This window comes from Nicotiana tabacum, chromosome 15, assembly GCF_000715075.1.
Source record: "Nicotiana tabacum cultivar K326 chromosome 15, ASM71507v2, whole genome shotgun sequence".
NCBI classification, from domain to species: Eukaryota; Viridiplantae; Streptophyta; class Magnoliopsida; order Solanales; family Solanaceae; genus Nicotiana; species Nicotiana tabacum.
The window spans coordinates 104,310,466-104,329,903 of NC_134094.1; positions in this window are offsets into that span (position 1 = coordinate 104,310,466).

A 19,438-nucleotide genomic window follows, 5' to 3' on the forward strand; every position below is an offset into this window, starting at 1 on the left:
TAATCCTATTATTGTTTTGGCAACCACATTACAAAACTTACCCATTTGTTTAAATTGACAATCTATTTGAACCTTGTACCTCTCGTGAGCACTTGAATTTGTTATGAACTTTGTAAAAGTTGAAGTGTGGGGTGGCTGGTTTAGCTTTTGAGTGGAACTATTGAAAAAGGAAGAAGGTGCACTATTTTGAAAAAGTAAGAGCCACTTGAATTGAAAGAGAAAAGAAAAAAATATTGTATTGTTATGCAAAATATTTTTTGATAGTGGTGACTCTTGATGTAATTGTGCTTAAAGAAGTAACGAGTTAATGTATATTGATTGTGAAGGTGGAGTTATGGTTTGATATAAGTGTGGGGTTTTGAAATGTTAATGTATATATATTAAAGTGCTTAGGGAGGTGTAGTCACTGTTATATTCAAATGTATCATACCCGTCCCGCAACCTACATTACAACCAATTAAAGTCCTACTTGATCCTTGACTGAATGAGCTCGATTAGTAGAGTAGCACACTACGGGCAAGCTTATGGTACGTCGTTTGTGGCATATGAATGTTGTTTTTGAGAGTGAGCGAATTCTTTCTATCTTGAGTTTCTAATTGTTCTTAATTTCTATAGTATGTGGAACTACTCTCTATTTTCATGTGAGGGCACTTGATTCACGAAGGAAAGCTAATGGTTGACCTCTATGTTAGAGTAAGTGAGCAGGTTATAAATAATGTGTGGTGCTTTTGAGCCAAATCTGGAGGCTAGGATTTTACGGTATTGTACTTAATCTGTTTTAAATATTTCTGGTGAGATGAGCTAGTAGAATTGTTAAAAAAGGTCGTGTCTATATAAAGTGTAGTCTGATTGCTCGAGGACGAGCAATGGTTTAAGTGTGGGGTGTTGATGGTAGGCTATAATCTCGTATTTTAGTCGCTTATTGCACTTTATTCGTTTTGAGCTTTAATTGCTAGAGTTTTGCACTTACTATGTGTTTTATGCCTTGTAGGAGTGATTCCGAGCTATGTAGATATTATGGAATAAATTTATGTGATTTGGAGCTTTGAAGTCTGAGTAAAAGCCCAAGGAATTATGCCGGGATCATGTTCGGGGGTCGAGGACCAAGTCTAGACGTCAAAACGAAAGAAACATCCGTACTCTGAGAAATCCCCGTTGCCGCAGCGTGTGGGGCATCGCGCTTGTGTATTTCTCTGCTGCATGTCAGAACCAACTCTCCAGATTTCCCCACTAATGCCCCACAAGGAGCGTCGCCCCATGCGGCGCACTTGTGCAAGTTTTACAGAGTAATTTTCCTATTTCGGCTAGGAGAAGGTGATTTCGTTTGGGCCCGACCCTACTTGGTATAAATACATGGAAGAAATATTATTTCCTGGACTTTTGACATACTTTCTACCTAAGGAGGATAAGGGGGAGTTGGAAGAACACGAGCACAAGAATTTCATCATTCCTTCCTCACTCAAGACCCGAGTTTGGTTTGAATTTATGTTTTCCTATTTTTTTATTATATTTGCGATGAATTACTCCATATCTATGGAGTAGTTCTCTTTAGGCTTTGATGGATTTGGTGTATTGATGATTGTTTGTGGATTATGACTCTAGTTTTATGTATTGAAGCGTTTTTGGATGATTTAATTGTTGCACCTATATCCAGGTGTTCATCTAATCGAGAGAAGCATCACTTGTGATATCTTTGCATTATAGTGTTTGTTGAATTCATTAATTCTTCTTTGTAATCGAAAGAGGCTAGTTAAATTATTGATTAAAACTGGCTAAGAGAATAATCGAAAGAGGTTTTCCTAAAGAACAATCCACTACGCATTCTTGCATATCTTCACGTGCTTAAAATTGGTTCATCTTGTGAGGTTAAGACTTAATCGAGAGATGAGTTTTTACTGAATGTTTGAAATAATAATTGAGTGAATTCGAGAGACTCGCTTAAACATTAGAAGTGAATTATCTAGAGTTATATCCCAACCAATTATCTTGAACCTATCTTATCAACCCCTCTTTTTCTCCCGCTAATAACCTTTTTTTGTTTATTCTTTGTTTCGATAGTCATTAGTCAATAGCTTTAGATTCGTAGTTAATTTTAGTTATTCATTATAAATCTCAATTGTTGATTCTCCTTGATATCAATTAAGCTAAAAACTACAAAAATAATATTTAACTCCAATCCATATGGATACGATATTATATTATACTATCATTGACTAGCGAGCATAATTTAAGTGTGTGTTTCGAGCTCGTCAAAATAGCACCCCGCGTTTTAGCACACCTTGTCACACTGCATGGCTTCTAGTAGTTCCCCTACTAGTCACGCATATCAAGTCCACCTTATCCTACAGCATGTACATCAACAAACAACAGAAACCTCGTGCAAATAGTAACAGCAGCAGCACGGCAGAAACCTCGTGCAAACAATAACAACAACACGGCAAAACCTCGTGCAAACAACCAAACAATCACTTCAATAATAACACGAATTCCAAACATAATAACTAAGTAAAATGACATTTCACAACTTATACCTTGCCTCAGTAGAAACCACGTCCTTTGCAACTTAATACCAAATTCAACAACATGATATTCCAAGAATACCAATTTCAAGTAAGAATTCAACAATTAAATAATGAATACTGAATAAAAGAAAGCAAGTAATTCAACTAAACATGTAGGACAAATTACAAATAAGAGATAAGACAAGTAGGTGTGTGAAATTAGATTGATTATGAGGACTACAACATGTTGAAGTAACTCAATTAAGGCATGAAAGAGAACTACATAGCTAAAAATTGGAAATTTCATATTTATCCCGTGTACGCACTCTTCACCTTGCGTATACGGCTTTCACATATCACAATTATCACAACAATACCAAATCCTAAGGGGAGTTTCCCCCACACAAGGTTAGACAAGTCACTTACCTCAAACTATGCTAAATCAATCAACTAGAAGGCCTTTCCCTCGATTTTCCGACTCCGAACGGCTCGAATCTAGCCAAAATAATTTCTTACTATAAATATAACTATAGGAAACTAACTTAAATAATAAAGTTATGACCTAAGCAAGCAATTGAAAAATCACCCCAAAAAGTCGACCCGGGCCCGCGTCTCGGAACCCGACCAAAATTATAAAATCTGAACACTCATTCGATATCGAGTCCAACCATACAAGAATTATTCAAATCCGATCCCATTTCGCCTTTCAAAACTCAATAATTTAGTTTAAGAACTTCTACACCTTTTCCCCCAATTTTAAACTCCAAAACACAAATTAGAAGATGAAATTAACAATAGATTTATGGTATTTAGACAAAAACGAGTCAAGAATCCTTACCCTATTACTTCCTCTGAAAATCCCTCAAAATCTCGCCTCAATCTCAGCTATCAAGGTCCCAAAATGAAAATGAAGTAAAACCCTCGAAAATTCCCTTTTCTGCCTTGTTACGTCGAACTTACAACCATTCTGCCGCATCTACGGCTCCGCACCTGCGGAAAAAACATCGTAGGTGCGGACTTCACTTAAGTCCACAAGATCCACTTTTGTGAGCCAAGCGCCGCACCTCCGAAATGTGCGCCTGCGACCACCACAATCGCTCATGCACTTCTCCTCACGGCAAAAGCGAAGCCGCTTCTGCACCCCCAACTGGGCATGACCAAAATCGCATCTGCGACCAAGAGCTCGCTTTTGCGAGCCCGCACCTACGACCAATCCCTCCGCACGTGCAATTACACCAGAAATATCCCAGCTTCAGCAGATTTACACAAGTCTAAAATGATCTGATATCGATCTGAATCACACCTGGAGCCCCCGGGACCCCGTCCAAATATACCAACAAATTTCAAAACACGTAACGGACATACTCGAGGCCAAAATTCACATCAAACAGCATGAATTTTACGGATCGCAACCCAAATTCAAGCCTATGAACTTCTAAATTCTGAAACCAACGCCGATACATACCAAAACAACTCTGATTGACACCAAATTTTGCACACAAGTAATAATTGATATTACGGACCTATTCCAACTTCCGAAATCAGAATCCGACCCCGATATCAAAAAGTCCACTCCCGGTCAAACTTTCAAAAATCTTCAAACTTTCCAACTTTCACCAATTTACGCCGAAACGATCTACGGACCTCCAAATCGACATTCGGATACACTCCTAACACCAAAATAGCCATACGGGAGGGGGGGTTGTTGATGAAGAATCTAAACTATAATAACAATGGTTTTAGAAAAAAGATTTAAAAATGTGAGAACTTAATTGAAAAAAAAGAGAGGATGATATCAAATTAGGTAAAACCAAAACCAAACTGATGAAGAAACACCAAAACCAAACTCATTACGGCATTTAAGTTTGTTTTGAAACAAAATACCACGAAATATAATTTGTAAGAAGTCTTGTTATTTTACATGTTCAAATAAGGAAAGAATTTATATAATGTTATATTTTAATTGATTTAGAAATCCTGTTAGGATTTTCTATATAGTTCAAACAAGAAAAGATTTATTAAGTAAAAGTTTTAGTTGATTTCAAAGTTTTACATATTAGGAAAATAATTAAATGACTATTTTGTCTAATATAAACTCTATTTTAAAAGGGTAAAAAAGGCGAACGACATTTCGCTAAGGGTTTTCGTGCTTTTAATATAAATAAAATTTTAGTTGATTTAAAAATCCTAAATGTTAAAAAGATAAGTAAATAACTATTTTATGCAATGTGAAATCTATTTTTAACGGGTAAAAAAGGCTAACAACATTTTTCGAAGTGTCTTCTACTTTTAATTTAACTAGTTTTAAAGTGCACAATGCGCGTGTACCTTGTACCAATGTACACAAACTTTTAAAATCACGTAAATAATATTGGACAAATATATTTGAGTTATAATATAGAATCTAAGGAAATAAATCTAAATTAGTTTATGAAAATGGTAAATGTTAAATTGTTGATCCTAGAAGGAGGGGAGCAAGGTGGGGGGTTCGAGTCACCTCAAAAGCAAGGTGGGGGTTTTTTAGTATACATAAAATAGAAAAGAATATAAACTTTTAATTAAAGAAGGGATGAAATGGAAAGGGGCGCGGGGCGCGGTTGCTGATGAAGAATCTAAAACTCTAATAACAATTGTTTTAGAAAATAGATTTTAAAATGTGAGAACTTAATAGGGAAAAAAAAGGATAACATCAAATTAGGCAAAAAAAAAGTTGCAATGAAGAATCTAAAATTCTAATAACAATTATTTTAGAAAATAGATTTTAAAATGTGAGAACTTAATAGGGAAAAAAAAGGATAACATCAAATTAGGCAAAAAAAAACTAAACTAAACTAAACTAATGAAGGAACACTACATAGTTCAAGCAAGGAAAGATTTAATAAGTAAAATATTTAGTTGATTTTAAAGTGTAAAATATTTGAAAAATAATAAATAACTATTTTGTTTAGAATGAATTCTATTTTAAAAGAATAAAAAAGATGAACAACATTTCGGTAAAGGTTTTGTGCTTTTAATACAGTAAAAATATAAATATACATGGACCTACAATAAAAAAAAAATGAAGGAAATTAATTGGGTCTTCTCACTTCTCAGTATGACGAGGCCTAATGAAGACACATACATGTTGGTTCTTGCACTGTGTGACTCTGTCTGTAGCGATGATTTGGGAAATTAGTCATTAAGTCATGCTTTCAAAAATACCCAGAAAAATTTATCAGTAATATATAATATTCAAAAAGCCTACAAAAAAAGATTCTTTTTCAATGGTTATGTTGGAATTCACTAAAAACACATAAACACACGTAGACGAGACAATACACAAGTTTTAAAAAGATTGGAGGTAAATTAAACTTATTTGGAGTCAAAATTAATAGTTAAAATCAAATTTAAAAAATTTTCTACGACACATATCTAACATGTATCCCACACACATCTATATATGGATGTATAAGAGATACACAAGAAATACATATGAGATATACACATGATACATGGTGATATATTTTGCATCTTATTCCATGTTCATCTTCTATTTCGAACTTGGCTCAAATTTCAATTCAAACTACCTCGAATTTCAATCAAATCATCCCAAAATTGTGATTTAATCTCCTTGAGATGTACCCAATGTATTTCAACAACACTTGCTTAAAACAAATTTCAGTTTTAGAAATACAACAATGAGAATACTATTCTTTATCTTCTGTCACGAACAGTGGGGGAGCCAGGATTTTCATTAAGAAGAGTCAAAATATAAAGAAATAAACTCACTAAGAAGTCAAGGGATGTCATTATATAGTATATACATATTTAAAAAATATTACAGGGTTATACAGTGTAATTTTCCGGCGAACGAGTGTCGGTTAAACACCCCTTTAGTGCATGTGGCTCCGCCACTGGTCAGGAAACATATGATAAATCTTTTTGCTTTTTGTTTTTTCATTTTTACTTTTCTTGTAACTATTTTATCTACGATTTACTATTCAGTTTAGTTCTATATTAGTTGCAAGTTTTTGGATTTGGAAAACTCCATTTTGTATTTAAAATTTGACTGGTCATTGATGTAGAATGTCATGTCACAAAAATTATTGGATTGAGCAACGAAATGATCAATCTTTATTTATATGCATATTGCATATGGTTTGCATTTGCTTTTTTATTTTTACTAGATAGACTAAAGAGAGGGACAAGCATATAAATATTTAATTGGGCTAATATTAGTATAATATTATAAATAATTAATTAATATTAATAGTATTTGTGAATTAACTAATATTGATGGTATTTTTGCTCTAAAGGGCCAAACCGAGCAGTTTTCTCTTTGAAGAATCACCCTTTGTGGAACCCTTTGTGCTGGTTTTCGAAGCATCCAAAGCCCAATCTAAATATATGTATACTAAAGAAGTTGGGGCCAATACAAAACAACTGCCAGAAAATGGGCGAAGTGCACAAATAGCCGAATTTCAAGTCACGATTTAAGTCGTAGCCATTTACTTAAAATTAGTTAAAGTGTGATAAGTTTAGAGTAGCTAATTAATATTTGGATAAAAACATATTAATAATATGGGCATGAACTTTGAACTAATGTGTTCAAAGTTTGTGCTGCTGCAAGAGAACTTCATATATGTGGGTCTGAAGTTTGCACTGCTACAAGCGGCTTTCAAACTCAAATATCTGAAGTTAATTTGCACTGCTGCAAGCAAACTTCATATAAACTTCAGCCCCGAATATCTTATGTTTGCTTTGTTTGACAAGCACTCTAATTAAATTGGCCCTGGTATGCCCTAGTATAGGTTCGTTTGATAGCATATGACTTGACCTTGTATGCTGCATACAACTATAGCGTTTTTGTTTCATTTATGTTTGTTCGAATTTGTTAGTAAATTTTATTTTAACTAGTAAAAAAAAAACAGTTGGTATTAATGTGTTTCTATGATAAAGTGAAATATTTGCCTTTTGAGTTCAAATTTGAGTGTCTAGACTTCATCAATGGAATTGATTTCCCATTGTTGATTCACATCTTATTAGGTACAAGAGTGGGTTGCTCTATTGGTGAGCACCCCCCACTTCCAACTAAGAGGTTGTGTGTTCGAGTCACCCCAAGAGCAAGATGGGGAGTTCTTGGAGAGAAGGAGCCGAGGGTCTATCGGAAATAGCCTCTCTACCCCAGGGTAGGGGTAAGGTCTGCGTGCACACTACCCTCACCATACCCCATTAGTGGGATTATACTGGGTTGTTGTTGTTATTGTTGTTGTTGTTGATTCACATCTTATTAGCTAGGGACAAACACATTAGGATCACATTGGTCACCAATGATATATCTTCTCCTTCTATTGTTAAAGGTGGAATATGGCCCAAAAAATACAGTGCTATAGCTCAAGGAGCAATTACCAGGTATATTGTGTGTGTATATAGATATATATAGAGAGAGAGAAAGTTGGGGGAAGATACATCACACTATGATTGATGGTGATAATGAAGTCATATGCTTAGAGGCGAAGTCAGAATTTGAAATTTATGGGTTCTGAACTTACAACTGAATTTATAGCTCCTCTTAGTTACTGGATTCATAATTAAAGTTTTATATATATTTAATAGATAACCTAATACAAATTCGGAGTCTAAGAAAAAACCATTGGATTCATCTAAAGTCATACATAATACTCTCTCTGGGTTTACATATGCTTATTATTATGACTTGTAATTGCTAGTTTGTTAGTTAGTCTTTAATTAGTTAGCTAGCTGTTAGTTGTAATTGTTAGTTTAGTAAGGATGATGTGGCAGCATTTTATTAGTTAAGTTAATTAGTTAGTCGGTTAGTCGGTTAGTGGAAGTTTTATATATAATGACCTTGAACAGCACCTAATGAAACAATAGATTTTATTTTGCCTCTAAAATGATCTCTTCTTCTCCTCTCTAGAAACTTCCTCCATTAAAGAACCTGTCAAGCTTGAGGCTTCAAGTGCAGATTAGCACTGATTTTAGCATGGTATCAGAGCGGATGATACTAATAATCTGCGCGAATTAATCAATATGATTTGCAGCTTCCTCGAATTTGTCGATTCTTCATTTACTAAGTAATTTCTGAATCTGAGCTCTTCAATGGAAGAATCAAAAATTCTTTATACGCATACACTATACCTTGGTCCATCGGACACTCCCGACGTTGTCCTAATCGCTGTGAAGCTCACAGGAACTGAGAACTATGGGCGACGATGAAGATCGCTCTATTGGGGAAGAGAAAGCTAGGGTTTGTGACTAACACTTTCCCAAAGGAGTCATGTGAGAAAATATTGCATGAACAGTGGGAAACATGTAATGCAATTGTTCTCTCGTGGCTCATGAACACAATGTCAACAAAACTCCTTAGTAGGATTGTGTATGCCTCGAATGCTCATTTGGCTTGGGAAGATCTAAGAGAACGATTTGATAAGGTCAATCGCATGAGGATTTATCAGATTCACAGAGCTATTGCTACTTTATCTCAAGGTACAGATTTTGTCTCTACTTACTTCACTAAATTGAAAGGTTTGTTGAATGAGTATGATGCCATGGTACCTTCCCCAATTCAAGAGAATATGCTGAACACCTTCAATAACAGAGGTTATTACAATTCCTCAGTGGCTTGAATGATTCTTATGATCAAGCTAGAAGACAAATTTTGTTGAAATCCAATGAACCATCTATTAATCAGGCATATGCTATGGTAACTAAAGATGAGTCTCAACATTCCTCATCTGGTCTGAGCTCCTTAAGTGAAAACAATGATCCAATGGCCATGCAAGTTGACAGAGGTCAAGGATACAGGGAAAAGAAACCTTTTATGCAATGTGAACATTATGGACTTAGAGGTCACACAAAGGAGAATTACCACAAAATCATAGGATATCCTGAAGATTTTAAAGGAGAAAAGAAGTTTAGTAACAACAACACTCGTGGACAGTTTCGTCGTGGTAATGGAAACTTTGGAGGACAGTCTGGCACTCAACAATCTATCAATGTTGTGAATAATATATGTGGGAGTGCTGATGTTCAGTCCCAAAGTTCTTCAACTGCTGATTTACAGACTACTCTAGCTGGAAAAGGACCTTACTTCACTGAGATGCAATACAAACAGATCCTAGGACCGTTGAGCAAAGACACCAATGATAGCCAAGCTAACATGGTAGGTATTGCTACTTGTTTGATGACTAGTAGTTTTACAAATGAATGGATTGTTGATTCGAGTGTTACACATCACATAACATCAACTGAAAACTTATTAAAAGTGGAGTTCATGCTAGGAAGGTTTCTAAGGATAAAGTACATTTTCCTGCAGGAGATAAGGTTACAATTTCATGTGTTGGTGAAGCTTGCTTATTTATACCTGACTTCAAATTCAACTTGTTATTGTCCAAGTTAACCAGGGAATACTCATGTTCAGTCAAATTCTTCCCTGACTTTATTTTGTTTCAGGACCTTTACAGTGGTAGGGTGAAAGGGGATTGATAAGGAGAATACTGAACTGTACATAGTAAAAGAACCAATTGAAAGAAATAAGATCAAAACATATGGGTTAGCTGTTGTAGTTAACGGAGAAGACTGCAAGTTATGGAATATAAAGCTTGGACTTTCTTTATATACTGCTATGAAGAACATGAATTTAGGAAGTGATGTAAATAGTGAATTGTTGAATAAGTATCATGTCTGCCCACTAGCTAAGCAGACTAGACTAGTGTTTCCTACTAGTAACTCCAAAGCTGATTCTCCCTTCTCTCTTGTTCATATGGACCTTTGGGGCCCTTATAAGGTTGCAACTTTTGATAAGAAATATTATTTCTTGACTATTATGGATGCTTTCAGTCGATACACATGGATTCATTTACTATAGCTTAAATCAAAAGTCATAGTAGCTATTAAAAAATTTCTTTTGATGATAAAGAATCATTTTGGAACTATGGTGAAAATAATAAGATCTGATAATTGAATAATTTTTTTTAAATTCTCAATGTAATGAACTCTTGCAAGGTCTTGGTGTGATACATTAGAATAGTTACACTTACACTCTACAATATAATGGTATTGCGGAGAGAAAGCATAGGCATATATTAGAAGTAGCAAGAGCCTTAAAGTTTCAGTCCGAACTGCCTATTATACACTAGGGGATCTGTGTCACCACTGTAGTGTATTTGATTAACAGGCTACCATCTATAGCCATCAAAGGAAAGAGTCCCTATAAAATGCTATACTCTAAGTCTCCATCTCTGAATCACTTAAGAGTAATAGGATATTTGTGTTATGCAACTACTGTACTAAGGGTGATAAGTTTGCTGCAAGGACAAGACCTGCAGTTCTTATGGGTTTTTCTGAGAGACAGAAAGTCTATTTGTTGTTAGAATTAGATAGCAAGCAACTCTTTGTAAGTAGGGATATAGTTTTCAAGGAATTAGAATTCCCTTTTGCTGCAAATATGGACACTGATCATTCCTAGATTCCTGACATGCCTGATCTGAATATACAAGATCAGGAGCTATAGAAAACTCACATAAATACTTATACACCTAATATAACTGATAACTTTGAGTCTGAAAAACTAGTCATTGAAGGTGTAGAGCGGGAACAAGTTACAATATCATAAGAAGAGGAAACATTACAAGAAGAGCTAATACAAGAAATGCCTACACAGGAAAATACCACATAAAAAGCATAGGCAACAGCACCACCCGCACATGTTAGAAGGTCTACTAGGGAATCCAAATAGCCTATTTGGATGAAAGATTATGTGGCACCAAACAAAGCTTCCAGCAAGAATCCATTGGCAAATTATCTTTCCTATAATAATGCTACTCCAACTTACTATAACTATCTGTCTAAATTTTCCACCTTGGTAGAACCACATACCTTTAAGAAAGCAGCCAAAGATGCTAGATAGATTCAAGCTATGCAGCAAGAGATTCAAGTTTTGGAGGATAATCACACTTGAAAAATTGTTGATCTACCTGCAGGAAAGAATACTGTGGGCTCAAAGTGAGTATACAAGATCAAGTATCATGCCAATGGGGAAGTTAAAAGATTCAAGGCTAGATTGGTTGCTAAGGGATACAGTTAGCAAGAATGTCTTGACTATCATGACACCTTCTCTCCTGTGGTCAAGATGGTCACGGTGAGATCAGTGATAGCACTAGAAGTATCTAGAGGTTGGTCTCTTTACCAAATGGATGTATTTAATGCTTTCTTGCAAGGTGATCTTTGTGAAGAAGTATACATGGAAATTCCTGAAGGTTTTAGAAGACAGGGGGAGCAGAAGGTTTGCAGATTACTTAAGTCTCTATATGGACTTAAACAAGCCTCTAGGCAATAGAATATTAAGCTGACAGAGGCATTGCTTGATGCAAGCTTCACTCAAAGTAGTCATGATTATTCTCTGTTCACCTTAAGGAAGAAGGGTGGTATGGTGGCTATCCTAGTCTATGTAGATAACCTACTATTTACAGGTAGTAGTGCAAATTTGATCACTAAAGCCAAGCAAGTGCTTCATTAGAGATTCAAGCTGAAAGACCTTGGTGAACTTAGATATTTCTTAGGAATTGAGGTCCTTAGGTCAAAAGCTGGTGTTATCTTAAATCAAAGAAAATATGTGCTTGAGTTAATTTTTGATATGGGCCTCAGTGGAGCCAAACCTGCCATCACTCCTATAGAAACCAATTTGAAGTTGACTACAGTGGAGTATGACAAAGCCGCTGGCATTACTGGAGATATGATGTTACAGGATACTACTCTATACCAAATTCTAATTGGCAAACTTGTGTATGTTACAATCATAAGGCCAGACATCAGTTATGTGATTCAAACCTTGAGTCAATCCATGCAGCAGCCTAAAAGATCACACTGGAAAGCTGTACTTAGAGTGGTTAGATACTTAAAGAATGCTCCAGGTCAAGGTGTGTGGCTGAAGACTGGGGTTGTGACTAAGTTAAGTTGTTGGTGTGATTCAGATTGGGCTTCCTGCCCCAATACACGTAGGTCAGTTATAGGTTATGTGATTAAATTTGGATATTCCTTGATCTCTTGGATATCTAAGAAACAATATATAGTGTCTAGAAGTTCTGCTGAGGCCGAGTATCGAGGCATGGCTTTAGCTGTAGCAGAGGTGACTTGGTTGTTAGGCCTGTTTAAGGAGCTCAGAGTTGCATTCAAGTTCCTATTACAGTCTTCAGAGACAGCAAATCTGCTATACAAATAGCAGTCAATCCTATCTTTCACGAACGTACCAAGCATATAGAGATTGACTGTTATTTCATTCAAGATAAGGTCAAAAATGGGGTCGTCAAAATAGTCTATCTGAACACTCGAGACCAATTAACTGATCTTCTCGCAAAAGGGTTGTGTCAAGCTCAATATCTGTTTCTTTTAGGCAAGCTTGGTGTGCTAAATATCTTGCACCCTCCAGCTTGAGGAGGAGTATTATGACTTATAATTGTTAGTTTGTTAGTTTATCTTCAGTTAGCTAGCTGTTAGCTGTAATTGTTAGTTTAGTAGGGATGGCGTATAACGTTTTATTGGTTAAGTTAATTAGTTTGTCGGTTAGTGGAAGTCTTGTATATAACGACCTTGCACAATACCTAATGAAACAATAGCTTTTGTTTTGCCTCTGAAATGCTCTCTTCTTCTCCTCTTTAGAAACTTTCTCAATTGAAGAACCTGTGAAGCTTGAGACTTCAAGTGAAGATTAGCATTGATTTTAGCACTTATGCACTCAGCTATTACATAAATGAAACAACAAGCACTGGCCTTTTTATATAGGCTTTAGAAGCGAAAAAAATGTTTTTTGAAGTTCATTTTGACAACGTAATGACTATTTGTGCACCAAATTTAAAACACTGACTACACATTAAATAGCAGGGTCAAAACTGGTCACCCCATGCCACTTCTACCTAGAACTAGAAAATGTTTTGTACTCAGAAAAGCCATGTGACTTGCGAGGCCCATAAACAGAGTTTTCAAGGGACTTAAAGAGTTGAGCTTGGAAGTGGATTTTGCTGTAGTGCAATGTCTAGACTTAGGGTCCATTTGGCCATAAAAAAATTCACTTTGTTTTGAAAATATTTTACTTTTTTTCAAAATCAGTATTTGTCCATGAAATTTTTAATTTTCACTTAAAAATGAATTTTGAAACTTTTTGAAAATTTGAAAAACTCCAAAAAGCTGTTTTCAAAATTTTCACTTCAGATCACTCACAAAAATTCAAAAACAACCCAAAATTGTATTCATGTCCAAATATAACTCTAATTTTTAACTACCATTTTTACTTTATTTTTTTTTACTTTTTTCCGAAATTTTATAATGCTTATGTCCAAACGCCCACTTAAACACAACAAGCAGCTTATCTAATAACATTGACAATAATCTTTAATGAACGGTGAGTAATTTGTTATACAAGGTTTAATTAGACCGATAGTGTAAAAATTCATTATACCGTTAGGACATGCAACTTAAGTCAATTGAATAATATCAAAAAGACATTACCCATTAAATATCACATATACTATCCAAAATGCGAAAAATAAGTAGTTTCGTCCTTCTAAATAAGGATGTACATAATCACTCATTAAAAACTCAAAAAAAATATATTATTTCCTTAATTGCAATACTTCCTATTATCTTACATTCCAGAATAAGAATTTATAGTATCTTTTTTCCTGTTGTTGCTTAATATATACTTTATTTTCCATAAAAGATTGAAAGCAAAAAAAAGAATATAAATGCGGTGGAACCTGCTTTTTCTTTTAGCTAAATTGCCGTGTCATCATCCTCGGAAATTGGTCAAATATATTTCTATACTATTAAAAATTATTTAAATATATTTTTCGTTTTATTAACCGTTCAATTAACACTTTATCGTTATACTATAATACAAATATGCCCCTAATTTAGATGGAGGGACATGTGGCAACGTGAGAATCAAATAAGTCATCCCCAATTTTAGTACCCTATTCCAAGCTAAACCCACCCACCTACCCAAATGAGAAAAAAAAAGCGAAATATATAAACGGCCTCTTTAAGTTGTCCCCGACGATCAGTTAGACATCTTATCTGAGCCATTTTCAGCTAGACACTTCATTCATTCACAAAAGAAGATCAACTAAACACCTGACCCTGTTAGCCCTCATCACGTGAAATGCACTCTCTGGGATGCGAGTTGCCTATCTAAAATTAGGTTTATCTTTTTCTTTTCATAAAAACAATTTGGATCCCCCCCCCCCACAACCCCAATTTCACCTTCTTCTTCAAATCTTTTCTACCAACCTCCAACTTAAACCACCATTATAACACGCCAATGAAAAATACACAAAAAATACTCACCTTAAACTACCATTTCTTATAATACCATTTAAGAAAATTACAAGTCAAGTAGGACCTTCGACTCCACCATTAGATACCAATAGGGGAAAATTTTTCAATTTTTTTCACCCACTTCCGTTCTCCCTTTAATCGAAGTAAAAGCGGAAGGAGATGTAATTTCTGCTACTAGTTAATAACAAAGATGAGAAGGAAGAATACTTATGAATTTCAGCATATTCTCATCTACTTGAATTTCAAACTGAAAAATCATAGAAAATCCTCTATGTAAAAAATCATAAAAGATTGAAGATAAAGGAAATATCCATTTCCGCACTCGCACATGGATGTCTCTTTCTTCCGCCATTGTTGAGCACAACAAAAGAATTTGAGATGATAAAAGGAGATATTGGTTGGTGACTAGGGAGGAGATACGGTCGAGCTTGTGTGGTGCTTAAGGTTCTTGGCTGAAACGAAGGAATTACATTAGTGTTTGGATTTTAGTGTTTGGTGGAGAAACGTTGATGAGTGGTATAGTAGCAGTGTTTTACGGTGGCTGGAGAGAGTGACTCAAGGTGGTTTCATGGTGATTTTGGGATAGCCCCATTGGCGAAGATCCAATGGTGCTTTTAGTGAAGCCAACGGCTATTGGAAAGAAGAAGATTTAATTTCTATTTTTTTTAATAAGAGCATTTGTTTTAAAAATCCACGTGTCATTTAATTATTGGTCTGTTTGACACATTATCAGCGATTGTAACTCACGCATGAGGTTTATTGGATTCGATATTTAAAATATATACCTTTGTGAATGAATGAAGTGTCCGGCTAAAAATAGGCTTAGTTGAGGTGTCTAACTAATTTTTGGTGACAACTTTAAGGGGTCGTTTATGTATTTCGCCAAAAAAGAAAGAAGCCAAAGGGTTGAAGAATTCTCCTATATAAGAAGTGCGGTAGAAATAGGTGAAGCTAACAGGACTTCATTGACATGCCTGCTTAAATAGTGGGGTTATTGTCACGACCCAAAATAAATCCGTCTTAATGGCGCCTATCATGGTACTAGGCAAGCCGACTACTCAGACATTTCCAATACTTTAAAACTTGAAAGATATGAAAATAACTTAATTAAAGGAATTTTTTATAAAAGCATGATAGGAAGTCATAACTCAATACATAATCTCTCCCAAAATCGGGGTGTCACCCAGTATATGAGCATCTACATCAAGATATAGTCTGGTACATCGTTTAGAAAATAAAATTAAAATAAATAACATGAAAGATAAGGGAGGAGAGTCAAGGTCTGCGAACACCAAACAGCTACCTCGATGATCTCCAAATTACCCGACTCCGCAATCAATGACCGCCATGCCCGGAAATGCCTGAATCTACACACGAGGTGCAGGGTGTAGTGTGAGTACAACCAACTCAGTAAGTAACAAGACTAACTATTGGACTAATAGTAGTGACAAGCTCAGCAGGTACAGTTCGATATAGAATTAACAATACAGAAATGTAGGCTTGCTTTCCAGTTTAACAGATAAACTCAATACAAGTAAATTAGATCAACTCAGAATGATATGAGGAATGTGACATCTCTCTATCTACATGCCAAACTACATGCTGTATGGGATGCACTACAATGGAAGTCTCGTGAACTCACACTCTCAAAATACTATATCACTCAGTACTGTATATGGCCAATCCAGCCCAGAGAAGATCCATCCCTCAATATAAAGATCAACTACCAATCAGTCACTCAGTACTATATGGGCCAATCCAAGCCAGGTAAGATCCATCCCTCAATATAAATAATTAGGCAAGATCCATGCCTAGGAAAGATCCATTCCTCAATATAATATCAACTGCGCTCATTGTGGGTGTGCAGACTCTGGAGGGTCAGATCCAGCCCAAGCGATATAATAAGCCAGATCCAGACATAAATCAATAAAAATATGCTGTGACATGTAGCCCGATCCCAAAAATATCACACAAAATCAGGCACTTGGCCTCAGTCAGTCATTAATCTCTCCGGTCTCTCGGGCTCACAATGTCATAAAAATTAGTCCGACATGATAATATGATGTATCAATAATTGGCAACAGAGACTGAGATACAATATACCATGATAGATGTGACTGAGTACATAATTATATATTAAACAAGTAATTTCAACAGCAACCCGACCTCTGTGCATCCCAAAAAATATCGGCACCTGGCCTAAGCATGATTTTAATAAGAGTCTCAGCTTAATTTCTCTAACATGTGGAGGATATGTGGGTATTGATATGATTATTTGATTATGCAACTCTACGGGAATAATTAAGTCACAATTTCTATGGTGCACGCTCACATGCCCGTCACCTAGCATGTGCGTCACCTCCATACCAATCGTATAACACGTAATTCAGGGATTTATACCCTCAGAACCAAGTTTAGAAGTATTACTTACCTCAAACCTTGCAAATCTCTACTCCAACACGCCCTTGCCTCGCGAAACAACCTCTAAATGCCTCAAATCTAGCCACATACAGTTCGATACAATCAACACGGGCTAAAGGAATCAATTCCATAAGAAAATGCTAATCTTTTAATCAAAAAGTCTACTCAACAACCGGCCCCCCGGACCTACGTCTCTGAATCCAATAAAAGTCACAAAATCCGAACATCCATCTAACCACGAGTTCAACTATATCAAATCTACTAAAATCTGACACCAAATTTCCACCCAAAACCCCAAATCAAACTCTCCAAATTCCTAGCCTCAAATTCCCAAATTCCACCTTAAATATACATAAACTAGTTGGAAAATTCAATGGGGAAACAAGATTATTGATTAAAAATGAACACAAGGGACTTACCTCAAGAAACCCCTCGAAAATCCTCTCAAACATCGCCTAATCCCGAGCCTGAAATGTTCAAAATGAAAACAAATCGCGAACCCTTGAATTTAAATGTTCTCCCCAGCCTTTTCACTTCTGCGGTACCGCTTTTGTGGTCAACCATCCGCATCTGCGGAGGCCACAAATGCCGACCAACCGCTTCTGCGGACCAGCCTCTCCAAGCTCTCTTCCGCTTCTGCGATCCTCCATGCACAAGTGCGAGTCCGCACCTACAGAATTCTTTATGCACCTACAATACAACCAAGGCCATACCAAATTTCGCTCCTACACCACTCCAGCTGCACCTCTGGCATCGCACCTGCGGCCAACCCCATGCAGGTGTGATCACACCAGAGAACTCCTAGCTTCGACAATGCACTAAGCCCCATTTTCGATCCGTTAACCATCCGAAATAAACCCGAGGCCCCCGGGACCTCAATCAAATATACCAACAAGTCCTAAAACACAATACGAACTTAGTCGAGCCCTCAAATCACCTCAAACAACATCAAAAACACAAATCACACCCCAATCCAAGCCTATTAAAACTAAGGAAATTCCAACTTCTACAAACGACGCCGAAACCTATCAAATCACGTCCGGTTGACCCCAAATTTTGCGCACAAGTCACAAATGACACCACGGACCTACTCTCACTCCCAAAACTCCAATCCAAGCCCAATAACCACAAAGTACGCTCTCGGTCAAATTTCCAATTTTTGCCATTTCAAGTCTAATTCAACTATGGACCTCCGAATCACTATCCGGACATGCTCCTAAGTCCAAAATCAACTAACGGACCCAACAGAACCTCCAAAAATCTATTTCGGAGTCGTTTACTCATAAGTCAACATCTGGTCAACCTTTTCAACTTAAGCTTCTAATTTTGAGACTAGGTGTCTCAATTCATTCCGAAATCTCTCCGGACCCAAATTGACTACCTCGACAAGTCACATAATAGCTATAAAGCACAAAATGAACAGTAAGTAGTGGAACGGGGCTACAACTCTCAAAATGACTGGCCGGGTCGTTACATCCTCCCCCTCATAAATAAATGTTCATCTTCGAACGGGTCTAGAAATATACATGGAGTGTCGAATAGGCATTGATATCTGCTCCGCATCTCCCGCTCGGTCTCCTAACTAGCCTCCCCAACTGGCTGACCTTTCCACTGCACTTTCACTGAAGCTATGTTCTTTGACCTCAACCTTCGAACCTGCCGATCTAAAATGGCCACTGGCTCAATATCATAAGTCAAATTACCATATAACTGAACCGTGCTGAAATCCAAAAAATGAGACGGATCGCCGACATACTTCCGGAGTATAGAAACATGAAACACTGAATGCACACTCGACAAACTAGGTGGCAAGGCAAGCATGTAAGCCACCTATCCAATCCTCTGAAGTACCTCAAACGGTCCAATATACCGAGGGCTCAACTTTCCCTTCTTCCTGAACCTCATAACACCCTTCATAGGTGAAACCTTGAGCAGTACATTCTCCCTAACCAAGAAAGCAATATCAGGAACCTTCCTATCGGCGTAACTCTTCTGTCTGGACTGTGCCGTGCGAAGACAATGCTGAATCAATTTAACCCTATCCAAAGTATCCTGCACCAAGTCAGTACCCAATAGCCTAGCCTCCCCAGGCTCAAACCAATCCACCGGAGATTGACACAGTTTCCCATACAAAGCCTCATACAGAGCCATCTGAATGCTCGACTGGTAGCTGTTGTTGTAGGAAA